Genomic DNA, 16,849 nt, shown 5'->3' with positions numbered 1-16,849 from the left:
TATTAAAATTCTAAGTCTATTTGTTTTTATATATTTCATCAAAAATTACACATCTGCATTGACATTAGAGGTTGCACATTCTAAATGAAATAAATTTGTGGCAAAATATAGATTTGCCACTAAACATATCTAGACAAATGTATACACAATCAACTCAAACATATGTCAGCTAGATATGTCTATCATTAAAGTGCTTTTTTGATAAATTGAATTGCATTTCAACTTCTTTTTGAATGTGTAGATACATCTGAATATAAATTACCCAAATAATAGTGTTCCTACAAAATGGCTTGGGGATTCAAGAATAATGATATTTGATTAAAAACACTAATTTTGATTGCAGTATTCTAGAAAATTTGTGAATGTATTTGGCTTCATTTGTATGAATATTATTTGCATAGATCACAGAGCACATTCTTAATCAGCTCTCAAGCTATCTAGAGGAGTAGAACATACCAAAGGCATTGAAAAAATGATCCTTATTAAAACAAAAATACATCATTAACTGGAAAGAACTTTATTAAACTTTCAATACACTGACCCTTCTTTGCATGATAAGTACATTTAAAATGAAAATAACCTACACAAGAGAAACATTATGGTCTGTTGGATAAGGCTCTGGGCATAGATTATTTCTTTTTTAATAAATTTCTTTATTTATTTTTAGTTTACCACACACGGTTCTACATAGTCTTGAGTTCCAGTTTTTCTCCCCTCCCTCCCCCCTCCCTCCACAAGACGGCATGAAGTCTCATATGACTGTCATGTATAACTTCACATTGAATTAATTTATGCACTAGTCAAGTCGTGGAGAAGAACCTTGACCAATGGAATGAATCATGAGAAAGAAGAAACAGAACCAAAAAAAAAACAAAAAACCAAAAACAAAAACAAAAGAGAAGCAGAAAAGGTGAGCATGTAGTGTGCCTCAGTCTGTATTCAAACTTCGCAGTTCTTTGTCTCGATGAAGATAGTATTCTAGTATTCTCCATCGTGAGTCCCCTGGAGTTGTCCTTCTCCCTTAGGTTGCTGAGAAAAGCGCAGTATGTCAGGGGTGGTCCTCACAGAATCCATATATCTGTGGCTGTGCACAATGTTCTCCTGGCTCTGCTCCGCTCACTCAGCATTATGTCGTGTAGGTTTTTCCAGGTTGTTATGAAGTCTGCATCATCCCCATTTCTTATGGCACAATAGTATTCCATCACCTTCATATACCACAGCTTGTTCAGCCATAGAAAGAGAAATTCCATTCAAAGTTACTGAAGGCACTATAAAATATTTGGGAGTCTATTTGCCAAGACAAACCCAGGGCCTATATGAACATAACTATGAAACACTTTTCATACGAATAAAATCAGATCTAAATAAGTGGAGAAATATCAGTTGCTCATGGTTAGGCCGAGCTAATATAATAAAAATGACAATTCTACCTAAATTAATCTATCTGTTCAGTGCCATACCAATCGAACTACCAAAAATTTTTTTTACTGAGCTGGACAAAATAATAACAAAATTCATTTGGAAAAACAAGAGGTCTAGAGTATCTAGGATATTAATGAAAAGACATGCTAGAGATGGTGGCTTAGCCACATCTGGGCATAGATTATTAATATCCAATACATCTCTGAAAAATAATATTAAAAAATATGAATAGGGAGATATGGTCATGAAAAAGGATCCTAAATCTTATGAAGGAGATCCATTCAGAATCCAAGTAAAAGAGCTAATCCCTACACTCTTAAATATAATTCATTCTGTTAATAGTTTGGACTCTAAGGAGATGTCTAGGCTACAAGGTGTTATTAATTTTAAATACATACATTTAAAAGTCCCAGAGTGATAAGAGTCTGCATGTGCTAATATTTACCTTTCAGAAAATCATTTCTACATGATTTTCAAGAATAGGGTATAATTTTGGGGACCTGAAGTAGTTTTAAGTACCATGATATTATTTTTGTTATTGACATAGTTACATCCTGTGGAAAGAAACCTAAAGAGTTATTAAGTATCAGTGTAATTCCTTGACAAGTGTTGTGTGTATTCATGGGTGTGTATTATTATATTTAGTAAAATATAGGACATCAATCATCTGCCTGGTTGGTACATTAGAAAAAAAGACAAGGGGGCAGAGCCAAGATGGCAGCTGGTAAGCAGGGACTAGCGTGAGCTCTGTAGCGAGTCCCTCCAAAAACCTATAAAAAATGGCTCTGAACCAATTCTAGAATGGCAGAACCCACAAAACAGCAGAGGGAAGCAGGGCTCCAGCCCAGGACAGCCTGGATGGTCCCTGGGTGAGGTCTATCTCACACGGAGCTTGGAGCTGGGAGCTGGGAGCTGGGAACGGAGTGGAGCAGAGCCCAGCCTGAGCAGCGTGGACCATCCAGACCAGAAGCTGGGCAGAGGGGGCCCTAGCGCCCTGATTCAGTGAGCTGCGGCAGTTATGAGATTTCTCAACCCACAAACACCAAAGATTGTAGAGAAGGTTAGTGGGAAAAGCTGCGGGAGTGGAAGGAGTTCACGGTTCGGCTTCCAGCCCGGGGAGCAGCGGAGGTGGGGCAGCTACAGCTGTTGTTACTTCCTGCTCCAGGCCCACCTGGTGGGAGGAATTAAGTGGTGGATCAGAGCAGGGGTGCACAGCCTGCCGAAGATCTAAGCCGAGTCTGGACTGGGGGTTCTTGGGGAAGGAGCAGTGCTGCTGTGGCAGAGCAGGCACGTCCCCCCCAAACGTGGAACATAGAACTCTGTAATCTACAAGCAGTCATACCCCACTGCAAAACTCAAGGGTCAAGTTAGTTGGCTGGGAATATGGCCAAGCAGCGAAAACACACCGAGATTCAGTCTCAGACTTTGCATTTTTTCTTTGCTGACAAAGAAGACCAAAACATACAGACAGAAGAAATTAATAAAGTCAAAGAGCCTACAACAGAAACCTCCAAGAAAAACATGAACTGGCCCCAGGCCATGGAGGAGCTCAAAAAGGATTTGGAAAAGCAAGTTAGAGAAGTAGAGGAAAAATTGGGAAGAGAAATGAGAAGGATGCGAGAAAACCATGAAAAACAAGTCAATGACTTGCTAAAGGAGACCCAAAAAAATACTGAAAAATACACTGAAGAAAACAACACCTTAAAAAACAGACTAACTCAAATGGCAAAAGAGCTCCAAAAAGCCAATGAGGAGAAGAATGCCTTGAAAGGCAGAATTAGCCAAATGGAAAAGGAGGTCCAAAAGACCACTGAAGAAAATACTCATTTAAAAATTAGATTGGAGCAAGTAGAAGCTAGTGACTTTATGAGAAATCAGGATATTATAAAACAGAACCAAAGGAATGAAAAAATGGAAGACAATGTGAAATATCTCATTGGAAAATCCACTGACCTCAAAAATAGATCCAGGAGAGATAATTTAAAAATTATTGGACTACCTGAAAGCCATGACCAAAAAAAGAGCCTAGATACCATCTTTCAAGAAATTATCAAGGAGAACTGCCCTGATATTCTAGAGCCACAGGGCAAAATAGAAATTGAAAGAATCCATCAATTGCCTCCTCAAATAGATCCCAAAAAGAAATCTCCTAGGAATATTGTCGCCAAATTCCAGAGCTCCCAGATCAAGGAGAAAATACTGCAAGCAGCCAGAAAGAAACAAATTGAGTATTGTGGAAACCCAATCAAAATAATCCAAGATCTGTCAGCTTCTACATTAAGAGATCGAAGGGCTTGGAATGCGATATTCTGGAGGTCAATGGAGCTAGGATTAAAACCTAGAATCACCTACCCAGCAAAACTGAGTATCATGTTCCAAGGCAAAATATGGATTTTCAACAAAATAGAGGACTTTCAAGCTTTCTCAGTGAAAAGACCAGAACTGAATAGAAAATTTGACTTTCAAACACAAGAATCAAGAGAAGCATGAAAAGGTAACCAAGAAACAGAAATTGCAAGGGACTTACTAAAGTTGAACTGTTTTGTTTACATTCCTACATGGAAAGATGATGTGTATGATTCATGAGACCTCAGTATTAGGGTAGTTGAAGGGAATATGCATATATATATATATATATATATATATATATATATATATATATGTTTATGTATATATATAAGTGAATGTGTATGTATGTATCTGTGTGTATATGTATGCATGTGTATGTATGTATGTGAGTTGAAGATGAAGGGAAGATATCTAAAAGAAATAAAATGAAATTAAAGGATGAGAGAGCAACATACTGAGAGAGGGAGATAGGGAGAGATAGAATGGGGTGGATTATCTTGCATAAAGGTGGCAAGAGGAAGCAGTTCTGTGGGAGGAGGGGAGAGGGCAGGTGAGGGGGGAATGAGTGAACCTTGCTCTCATCAGATTTGGCCTGAGGAGGGAATACCATACATACTCAGTTGGGTATCTTACCCCACAGGAAGGAAGAGGGAGGAAGATAAAAAAAATTAAAAATGGGGGATGATGGAGGGGAGGGCAGATAGGGGTGGAGGTAATCAAAACAAATACTTTGGAAGGGGGACAGGGTCAAGGGAGAAAATTCAATAAAGCGGGATGGGTTGGGAAGGAGCAAAATGTAGTTAGCCTTTCACAACATGAATATTGTGGAAGGGTTATACATAATGATACATGCGTGGTCTAGGTTGAAGTGCTCGACTTCTTAGGGATAGTGGGTGGGAAGGGAAGAGGGGAGAGAATTTGGAACTCAAAGTTTTAAAAACAGATGTTCAAAAACAAACAAAAAAAAAGGTTTTGCATGCAACTAAAAAATAAGATACACAGGCAATGGGGCGTAGAAATTTATCTTGCCCTACAAGAAAGGAAGGGAAAAGGGGATGAGAGGGGAGGGGGGTGATAGAGGGGAGGGCTGACTGGGGAACAGGGCAACCAGAATATGTGCCATCTTGGAGTGGGGGGGAGGGTAGAAATGGGGAGAAAATTTGTAATTCAAACTGTTGTGAAAATCAATGCTGAAAACCAAATATGTTAAATAAATAAATTTAAATAAAATAAAAAAAGAAGAAAAAGAAAAAAAGACAAACTAGAACAACACTTTAAAATTATACCTGGTGTCCACATATACCTAAACTAAAACTTTTGTGAATGGTGAGGTCTTCTAGATGTTCAGTTTTGCAGATGGCATTGTCCTAACTTTATGAGACCCTGAACCATTGTAACACTTCTAAGTTAGATTTGCAATCCCTATAAAGGTTGAAGTGGAAAAAATATGACAAATGTCTAGTGTCCAGGCTAAGATATGCAAGAAGCTAGAAAACTTATAGAGCTTTCCAAAAGTGTGATGGAGGGAGGGAGCAAAGGAGGGAGAGAGAGAGAGAGAGAGAGAGAGAGAGAGAGAGAGAGAGAGAGAGAGAGAGAGAGAGACAGAGAGAGACAGAGACAGAGACAGAGAGAACTGGACAGTTACTTGGAATGGGTAATTGCAAAATTATTTTCCTATCCCAAAATTTTCTTCTTGAAGCAAAAGTTCTTAATTTTAATACCAATATTCTTCTGGTAATGTTGTATAGCTACAATTCATAAGATGCTACTGTGTTCAAAGAATTGAGGTTACTTGGACACGAAATGTGATAAAGGTGTATCATGGATATTAGTAGGTCGACAAATAATGTACAGGCTGTCATCAAGTAAACATACATGATTGAAAAAGAAAAAGGACTGGTTTTGCAGTTAGAGTGAGAGATACCTAGTCAGCAACTTACATACACCATTGGTATTTTTACAGTGTCAGAAGAAATAAAGGAAAGAGCCCAACATGCTGAGTAGATTTCCAGCAGACTTCTTAGTGGGGGGCATGGACAAGAATCACATTGGATGGGAAGGCTTGAATGGGTGGCAGTCTGCATCTTAGCAAGAAATACTCACATTAAAAATCATAGATCCATTGGAGTGTTGGACTGCAACCACACAAATAAAGATATAGATATAGACATAGATATAGATACACACATACATATGTGGACACGCAAAGTGAAATGGATGATCAGTATATCTTTTCATCAGAAGGTCATTTGTCAAATTAAAATACATACACAATGAAATATATATATAATATTTATCAAATATATATCCTATATTTATATATGTATTTGTATATAGATATGTGATTATAATTACATAATTTATGGTAATTATACAATATATTTCATACATATGTTACATTGTGCATACACACACATAACACAAACATACCTAAATACTTTCATTTCATTTCCCTTTCTAAGGAAGAAGGAGGAAGAATCCCAAATGACACCATACAAGCATATACAGGTGTATATCTGAGTAAGTATGCCTGTATATGTGTATTACTTTGGGTAGATGTATAGTTTATATGGTTTGGAAGTTTAGAAGAGATTTCCTGGAAATATTCTGGAAATATTGGAGAATTTCAGTACTTGAAAAACTGAGATTAAAATAAATGTTACTTAGTCATGGAAATATGAATTAAGAATAACTAATGTAGCCTCTTTTTACTTTTCTACCCACCCTATAGTACAAGCATTGCACATCCTGCTTTTTCTTTAAGGGGGACAACTGTTACAGAGATAGAGACAGAGATAAAAAACATTTTCTTTGTATAAGATCATTATATGTAGAGAATTTATTGAAATCATACCAATAATGTAGTGTTATTAGAGACCCTCTGCAATGTTTTTTGAAATAGCTGGTCTTGATCTTCACATATAAGGATAAAGTTTTCTAAGTAAACTAGTGAAGTCCGAAGCAGCAGATTTGCATTTAAACAGGGATGTAATACTAAATAATGTCATATATTTGTTAAAGCATTTATAAAATTATTTTCTCAGAAATAGGTTAATTCCTATGTCATTTATTAGCAATTTTTCATTATACACTGGACAATATTACAGATGCATCTTTCAATAAATGATATCTAACACTGAAATTTAATTAATTCATATCCCTCCCATGTCCAAAACTTCTTTCTCTAATCGTGATATAATATTCATATTTTCCCATGTTTAAAACCTGAAAACAAGCAATAATGACCATAATAAATTAAGAACACAGAAAGAATATTGCTTAGAATTAAATGGATCTCGGGTAAGAAAAATGGCAGTCTCATCATTGTTTTCATAATCTACAATTCTAACCAATATGCTCGATCCTGAAGAAAATAACACCTTAAAAAAATAGACTAACCCAAATGGCAAAAGAGGTCCAAAAAGCCAATGAGGAGAAGAATGCTTTTTAAGGAAAAAGCAGGATTGGCTAAATGGAAAAGGAGGTCCGAAAATCCACTGAAGAAAATAATTCCTTAAAAATTAAAATGGGGCAAATGTAAGTTAATGACTTTATGAGAAATCAAGAAGTTATAAAACAGAAGCAAAAGAATAAAATAATAGAATACAATGTGAATTGTCTCATTGGAAAAAAAAAAAACTAACCTGGAAAATAGATCCAGGAGAGATAATTTTAAAATTATTAGGCTACCTGAAAACCATGATGAAAAAAAGAGCCTAGAAATCATCTTTCACGAAATTATCAAGGAAAACAGTCCTGAACAGGGCTGTCCAACCTCAGGTTTTTATTGAAACAATAGACAATATATTTTGATTTGCTATTTTATTGAGAGCTCTGCAGTAGCTTGGCTTCATTTACTAAAGCATTTATGCAAATTTCTATGCTTGTAGGCAGGCCACGTAAATCGCACCACAGGCTGCATTTGGCTTGCTGGCTGCATTTTGGACAGCCCAGGTCTAAAACCAAAGGGTAAAATAGAAATTGAAAACACCAATCACCTTCTGAAAGAGATTTCAAAAGGAAAATTCCTAGGAATATTGTAGCCCAATTCCAGAGTTCCCATGTCGAGGAGAAAACATTACAAGCAGCCAGAAAGAAACAATTCAAGTATTGTGGAAACAAAATCAGGATAATACAAGATCTAGCAGCTTCTACATTAAGAGACTTGGGGACTTGGAATATGATATTCCAGAAGTCAAAGAAGCTAGGATTAAAATAAAGAATCACAGACCTGGAAAAAAGGAGTATAACACTTCAGGGGGAAAAATAGACATTCAATGAAATAGAGGACGTTCAAGCATTGTTGATGAAAAGACCAGAGCTGAATAGAAAATTTGGCATTAAAATGCAAGAATCAAGAGAAGCATGAAAAGGTAAACAGGAAAGAGAAATCACAAGGGACTTATTAAAATTGAACTGTTTACATTCCTACATGGAAAGTTATATTTGTAACTCATGAGACTTTTCTAAGTATTAGGGTAGTTGAAGGGACTATCTATCTCTATCTATCTCTATCTCTATCTCTATCTATCTATCTGTCTATCTATCTAGACACAGGGCATAGGGTGAGTTGAATATGAAGGATGATATCTAAAAAATAAAGTTAGGGGGTGAGAGATGAATGTATTGGGAGAAGGGGAAAAGGAGAGATCGAATGGGGTAAATTATCTCACATAAAAGAGGCAAGAAAAAGTTTTTCTACAATGGAGGGGAAGAAGGGGGAAGTGAGAGGGAATGAGTAAACCTTACTCTCATCAGATTTGGTGTAAGGAGGGAATGACATAAGCACTCAATTGGGTATCTTAATCTACAGGAAATTAGAGGATAAAGGTATAAGGGGGTGGGGTGATAGAAAGGAGGGTAAGTTCAGGAAGGGGGTAGTTAGAAGGAAACACTTTTGAAAAGGGACAGAGTCAAAGGAGAGAAAAGAATAAATGGTGGGTAGGATAGGATGGGGAGAAATATAGTTACTCTTTCACAGTATGACTATTATAGAAGTATTTTGCATAACTAGACATGTATAACCAATATTGAATTGCTTGCCTTCTCAAGGATGTGTGGGAAGAAGATTGAGAATTTGGAACTCAAAGTTTTAAAAACAAGTGTTAAAACTTGTTTTTACATGCAACTGAGAAATAAGCTATGCAGGCAGTGGGATATAGCAATATCTATCTTGCCCTAGAAGAAAGTGGGGAGGAAGTGATGGGGTGCTAGGGTGCTTGTGCTTGGATCCTAATTCTAACATTTCTCCTTAGCCTCTGCTTGGGTGCCTGTGCCTGGACCCCAGTTCTAAAATCACGTCTCTCCCTTGCTTCAAAGCATTGGCCCTAGCAGTCCCTCTCCAGTTCAAGGGCAGCATGCCTTAGCAGAACATTTATCTCTCCTCCAAATACAGCAGACAGCTGCACATAGAGAATTTATTAGTCCAACTTCTTGTATACTTGCTAATTGGCTGTGCACTAGGACATAACAATATTTGCTACTTACTGACCTTCCTGATATGTATCCTAGATGTAGTCAAATGTATACTCCCTTACATTCATCTTGTCTAACAAGAGGTTTGATGGAAGCAACCTGGATATCTCCAGCCAGCCCTCACCTTTGGTTGACTTAATGACATTTCACAGTGAAAACCACACCCCCAGGTAGCCCCCCCAATTTGGGTTATTTCCCAGTGACCTCTGGGTAAGATACCTGTGCAGTAGATACAAAAGGTGCATGTTCCTTTAAGAGCTGACCACCCCTTAACCACTCCCTAATCCCACACCAGAACACCTAATTCACAGGTTTCATCCCCAAATTTCATATTTAAACTTTCCCTGTAGCCCTGTAAAGTTGCAGGTTCCCTAAGAACTCTGACTCACTGTAAAGTGTAATAAATCTTTGTCACCTTGACTTGAAGAATGTTTGAGATCATGATTTCATTCCAGATGACCCTGACACTCCCCAGTACTCAGGTCTTTGCGGGGCACTCCCTCTCAATGACCCCATCTGGCAACTCCAGTCTTGGCGGTTCTGGACCTCATCTCCCCTCACCCCTCAACAGAAGAGGATAAGAGGAGTGGTGGTGATAGAAAGGAGGGCAGACTGAGGGAAGAGATGATCAGAATGCATGCCATCTTGGGGTGGGGGAAGGGGAGAGATGTGGAGAAAATTTGGAACACAAAATCTTATGGAAATGAATGTTGAAAACTAAAAATTAATTTTGAAAATGTAAAACAAAAATAGTAAAACCATTCAAAAAACAACCAACAAATTATTGTGTTCAAAGAAATATCCATGAAATAAACTGCTGACTAGACAACATGCCCTCAATAATTCTAAAAGGAGGACTTTGATTTCTATTAGTGACCTCCAATATCACTGTCTCTGACATCATGGCTCACATCCCGATTAAACTTCCTACCCATCTATTGCTGATCTTGGACATCATACTCACAATTGTGGGACCTAATTCCCTAATTGGTGAGAATTTTACTGTGGCAGGTTAGTGGGAAAGAAATGGATGAAGGGCAAAAAAAATAGCTGGATATGTTGGAGTTTTGATAAGAGTTAACCAGACAATCAGAAGATGGAAACTAAAGAACATGACATCAGAAATAAGCTAGAAGGGCAATCTGGAGTAATGTGTAACCAATTACAACTGGGAAAATAAAATTAAATCATACTAAAATCAAGTTGCTTTCTCACTGCCACTCTTCCAACTTAACTTTAAAGAAATGTTGTTTTTGCAACACAAACTTCTAATTAGTGAAAATTTAAAAAAAGTACTAGATGCTTAGAATAGTTATTGTAATTGAAATAGTATTCCTTATTCAGTGTTATTTATACTGGAGTATATCAATTTATATTCTGATGTAAGGCTTTTATCTTTAACCACAAGAAAAGACATTTAGTAAATATCACATATTGTGAATATGTAATTCCCAAATTGGTCAACATCTTGTTTGATCTTAAACAAGAAATGAAAGGCTATTGAAGGATCCCTTATTTAGGGGCATGGATACTTAGAGTTCTGCTTGAGCACATTTTAGAGCTCAAGATAAATAAACTTTTTTTTTTATTTCCTGGGGTTGATTCTGACAACATCTCATGGTTGACAGGTCAATCCTAATAAAACTATATCTCTGACAATCTAGATAGCATGCAGAGGATACAGATCAATCTTCACTGAAATGAGTTGATAGAATCTGCCATAAACCAAGAGGACACAATAATGCTGTGACCTTGTATTTAATAAGGAAATAACCCTTGAAGTTTAGTAACTTGCAAGAGCCCTTTGAAATTATATTTTTTCTAGTAGGTTCTATATGAAATGAACCCTTATTACAATCATTATATGCAGTGTTACAAAGAGCCAGGAAAACACAAACAAGGCATTTCAAGGACAAGAAAATTAAAAATTGGTAATTCACCTACTGCATTCAAATATGTCTCATAAAATCTCATTGATTTATGTCTTCTCAAACTACAAAATGAAGCAGCTATAGCTTCAAATCATTATTACTAAAGTTATCTAGATTGATCACTTGATCAGGTGAAATAGAAACAAAGCAGTAAAAAAATATTTTGACTGTCTAGCGTCTTTCCTCAATTCTTCTGTTATTCATGTTTGTGGATCCTGATGATACTGGGTAAGACACTTGCATAAACTTGCATGTCCTTGAGTTATAATAAAACCTGGCCAATAGCCAATAAAAGTATTTTTATCATGAGTGCGTTGATGGAAACTGGAGATCTTTTTACCCCAATTTTTGGAAACATAAACATGAGCTATGCTGAAACTATATTTTGAGATTTCCTAGAAATGATTCTGGATGTAGTTAATATAAATGAGAAAGGTGATTGGGGGAGGTTGCTCCTCTAACGTAAGTTTGTGTAATATGGTGAATCAGGATTGGAGGGCATAGGCTATAGAAACAAACAATAGACATTAAAATATACAAATAAGAAATATGGTAGAGTAGAAAAAAACTTTGTGTATTTTGCTGTCCTGTTTTTTTTTACCTCCAGATAGAAAAATACCAAACAACTACTTTTTGCTTAAATAAAATATTTAATTGTTCTTCTATACTCTAACAAGAACATTCAATATTTAATTCCCTTAGCATAAATTTAAAGACTTGAATAAAAATAGTTTTAAATCATAGGGTAAAATAATTGCTTCTTATAACTGGAAAATTAAAAAAAAACTTTTACATTCATCAAACACCAAATAATGTACATGGTTTATAGCTGTTCACAGTAGTAGTATAAAAGTATATATTGCTGAGAATTGCATAAATGCAACTGTTGCCATCATCTGAAGTTCTCGTATTAACCAGACAGAGTTAAATCTTTGGAACTTCTCACCATCAAGTATTTATCTTTTTAGCATTTATTATTTATCTTATTAGTATTTAGATTGGTAGTTAGCATCAAGATGCTCAGTTAGGGTAGTCTTAAAAATATGCTATTGCTTTGGCAAGTGACCAGGCTGCAAGGAGTATACTATTGAAAATGCTTTACACAATGCTTTGGCGTCTTTGCAGGTATGTGAAATATTAGCAAAGGTATTTAGGGAAGAGGATGATGAAACTATTACTCTGGGTGAGGTACCCAACACTTTGGAGGTTATTTGGGTCCTGAGAAATATGTCCATGACATGGACAACAGGCTAATGACATGGAGGATTGCTTGTTTAATTTTCAGGTATGCCATATTCTTGGTGATTATTATCAGGAAGATGGCATGACTTGCAAATGAATTGGATATAAGAGAGGCAGGGCTGTGCAACATCATCAGCCTCACTCTCTCCTCCAAGTCATCTGAGTCCCATGGCCAGATATGGATCAGGGTGACTATAGATGGCTCTGGTTGGCAGTGGAAGGCCTTGGCCTTCTTAGCCTAAGGTATTTCCCAGGTCTCAGTTGGTCTGAGGAAAAGTGATCAAGGCTAGATAAAAATGAGGCAAAGAGTGGCCTCTTTTACCTAGTCAATCAATCAATATGTAAAAACAATCTAGGAGGGGAAGACCTCAGGGTTTCTGGCCAAAACAGAAACAATTGATGTTTACATTCACTCTGAGCCATCAGAATACAAACAATGACCAAGCAAGACTTGGCTGGGACCTATTATTGGCCAGTCAATGAGAGCCAGAGTGACTTGAGTTTAAGGAAAGGTCCTTAAGAAAGAAATCTAGCCTATAAACCCCAAGATATCTTGCTAGGTTTGAGCAATCAAAATTTGTATTCCCTTGGGCAAAGCACCTGCAGGTAAGGGTATGATTCCCTATGTGGACAGACAGAAGGAGGGGAAGAAGAGGAGAGAGGGAAGGAAGGAAGACAGATTGCGGGAGGCAACAGTAAGAAGCAAAACACTTTTGAGTGTTCATAGAGCCAGAGGAGAGGGAGACAGTAGGACATACAAAAGAAAAACAGGATGGAGGGAAATACAAAATAATCATAACTGTGAAAAAAATTATGAGTTTCTCAGATAAAAGCCTCATTTCTCAAATATATAGAGAACTGAGTCAAATTTATAAGAATACTAATTATTCCCCAATTGATAAATGGTCAGAGGACCATTTGGCCCAGTGGTCAAATCAGGCAGTTTTCAGATGAAAACAATCAAAGCTATCTTTAGTCATATGAAAAAAAAAAGTACTCTGAAGTGTTATTGATCAGAGAAATGCTAATTAAAACTATCCTGAGTTATCACCTCACACCTATCAGATTGGCAGAGGAAACCAAGGGGTTCCCTGAGTGATTTCAAATTCCCCAAACAACTTTAAAACAGTGCCACAAGATAAATTCTGGAGGGGCAGAACCCACTAAAAGAAAGGGTGAAACATATTTCTAGTTTAAGGCAACTTAGAAGTTAGGCAGGAAAGGTCTACCACACTGGGGTGAGAATGGAAAGTGTTCCAGCACAGGCAGGTCCCAGCAAGACCACAGCAGACTTGAACTGGCAGCAGCAGCTTCATGAGCTCTCAGCCCACAGAGAGTAAGAGTCCAACAACTAATCAAAAGGAGATTTTGGGGTCACTTTGCTGTCCCTGGGTTCATCGCCCAAACATGAGTTGTAGTTCTGGGCTGCAATCCTAGGGCAAGGAGGAGCATTAGCGCGATGGAGTTATCTTTACACCAAGCTGCCTACCGGCCATGGGTTCAATTTTGTTTAAGGCAACTGCATAACCCAACAGGAAGTTTTCATTATTCAAGAAAACATATACCAGATGCAGAGGACCAAAAAAAAATTATTCCTGCTACTAGTGAAGGAGATCCTCGTCCAAAGAGTAACTAGAAGGAAGGATCAGCAAAGGTCACAATAGTAGAACCTCAAAGTGGAAGAGTAAAGGTGGATCCTATCCTTGCTGTTATTAGGTTTTATTTCACCTGTTGAATCTGAAGAACAGGATTACTATGAATGCTTTCCTCAAGGGCTAGGGGGTATGCCAGGTTCTTTGGAAATCCATTGGCTGTAGAAGCTGAGTGTTTTTCTTTTGTCAGGTAAAATAAGTCTAGTACCTTTAATCAAAATTCAAATAGGTCCCGGCCTTCCTAGCACAAAGTGAATGTAAATAGTAAATAGTAACGTTTCTCTTTTGGCCAGGAACCCTGAGGGTCTTCCCTTCTCTGATTTTTTTTTCTTCTATTGAATGTAAGATACTTGAAGTCAGTCAGAAATGCTTTTCTTTTCTTTTACGTACTTATATTCTCAGCATCCAGCCTAGTGCATGGCACATGTTAAATGTTTAATATGCTATCTACCTTTTTTTGCGTTTTGGTTAAAGGGGCCATCCCTTGATTAACTTCTTAAAGAAGCCTATTCATTGAAAGGGTGTTTCCTAAGTCAAAGTAAGAACCTTAAAAAATCTTAGCCTGAAGGGGCTGGGGTCTCTCATTGCATCCAGGGCCATCTCCCGTAGTCCTGATCTGTATCAGGCCACCGGACCCAGATGGCTCTGAAGGAGAAAGTGAGGCTGGTGACCTTGCACAACCCTCCCTCACTCAAATCAAAGTCAATTGCAAGTCAGGACATCATTTCCCTGATGTCATGGTCCCCTTCCAGAACAAAGGACAAACACAACAAGAAAATAAGTCTACACAGCTCCTCAGCACAATGTACTGTGGAGCCATAAAATATCATAAACTGAAAAGCAATTTTGAATTTTGCTAAGAAAGTGATGCCTACATGTTTTGTCAAGATACCCTATTACTAGGTGTCTATGTGCTTTGGTAAGAATTGTCAGTCTGTTTCTAGGAACATTAGGCTGGCTCAGAAAATCCAACTTTTACTAGATAAAACCAGATTAGTCTGTTTTTCTCTCCATTAGTATTTTCATTTAAGTGCTGGATTTCATGCCATAAACTTGTGTTTCATTACTCTCTTTAGCATTTTTTTTAAATTATGCTGTTTTAACATTGCATATTAGTCCAAAGGAAATGAGCAAAAATTGTAGCTGTTAAGGTCACACCTCAGTGAATATTGAAGATATTGCAATGGCCTTGTATATGAGTAAGCCAAGTTTTTCAAGGGTTATTAAAGCCCTCAGAGGAGGAGGATTAGTCACAATGAAACACTAAGGTAAGTGTGGTCAAAAATAAAAATTGGTACCAAGAATTGGCAAACTATTCATCACGAAGAGCTTAATAATGTTGAAAAAATTGAAAAGCCCCACAGAGGGATCATGGAGCTGAGATTAGTTAAAAAAAATAGTAACAGTTACTGGCAGCACTAACATTAATCATCATCATCATATCATGCTACGATTGTTGGCCAACGGTTGCCAGCTGTTGCTGTGAAGTAAAAAATAAAATTATTGGCATGCATGGCCATGCATGAAAAATGTAATTTTTACTTATGAAAATATTTTTTTTCAAGATACTACCAATACCATTGCCAAAGGAAATCAGTTGAGCATGTAAGATAAGACAGGTTGATTGGTCTGTAAAAATCCACCCTAAAATATTTTGGGAATTATTTACTTTAATTAAACCTGGAAGTTTGGTCTCCTTTTAAGGAATGATGAATTCTGATAATTTTTTTTATGTAATAGAAGCAAAATTATTTTAGAAATATAGAATTCATATATGGAGATGGAATGCTACAACATGAGCTTACAGCATGTCCATATAATATGACATGCAAGACTAAATAATTATCAAAGAGAGCCAGATAAATATATTTTTAATGAACTGAGCACTTTCTTGATTTACAAATTCATTAAAAACATATCAGATATAATCATTTATAGAATTGGGAAAGTGGAGTGTTTTTCATAGAGACATTTAATACCCAGGTTAATTAAAGTATGGCTTTATGAATAACATAATGAAGACATTTTTCAAAATCTTGTGTCAAAGAAGCAATTGTACCAATGAAAACATATTTCTTATTAAAAAAAAAGATGTAAAAAGTTGTAATGCTTATTGCCCAGTCCAGTCCATGGCTACCTCAGCACCCACTTTCCCCTTACCCCAGGGCCCTTCTCAGGTTGACAAGCTCTCTATCTCAAAACTTCTTCCTCTGATCATTGAGCTCCTCATCAGATGTTCATTTAACAAAGCAACTGAAAAAGTCAAGCTCACTTCTGACCTGGATCAGCCCCTGATTCCTCAGACCACTTGCCTTTGAGAGTACTTTCTCCCTCAGCACTTTTCTGATTTTTTTTTATATTTTATCTTCTCCTATTGAATGTAAGATACTTGAAGTCAGAAATGTCTTTGTATTCTCAGCATCTAGCATAGTGCATGGCACATATTAAATGTTCAATATGTTATCTATCTATCTACTGATTTATCATCTGCCTAGATACTGCATTTTTAAAAAATATACATATTTATTTTCTCTGGCTTTATTTCAATTTGCCCAAAATTGTAGGAAAAAATTTCTAGGTAAAAGTATTAATAGCAACAAAAATTAGAAACATAATTGATCTTTATCAATTGAAGAATGACTAAACAAACTGATATATATAAATGTAATGGATTATTAATACTCTATAAGAACTAATGATTATGCAGAACAGGGGGAAAACAAGAGAAGACTAAGAACAATCTCAAAGTAACCATAATGAAGAAAATATATTCAATTA

Source organism: Trichosurus vulpecula, chromosome 4, assembly GCF_011100635.1.
Source record: "Trichosurus vulpecula isolate mTriVul1 chromosome 4, mTriVul1.pri, whole genome shotgun sequence".
NCBI lineage: Eukaryota > Metazoa > Chordata > Mammalia > Diprotodontia > Phalangeridae > Trichosurus > Trichosurus vulpecula.
Note: the sequence above shows the minus strand (reverse complement) of the source record.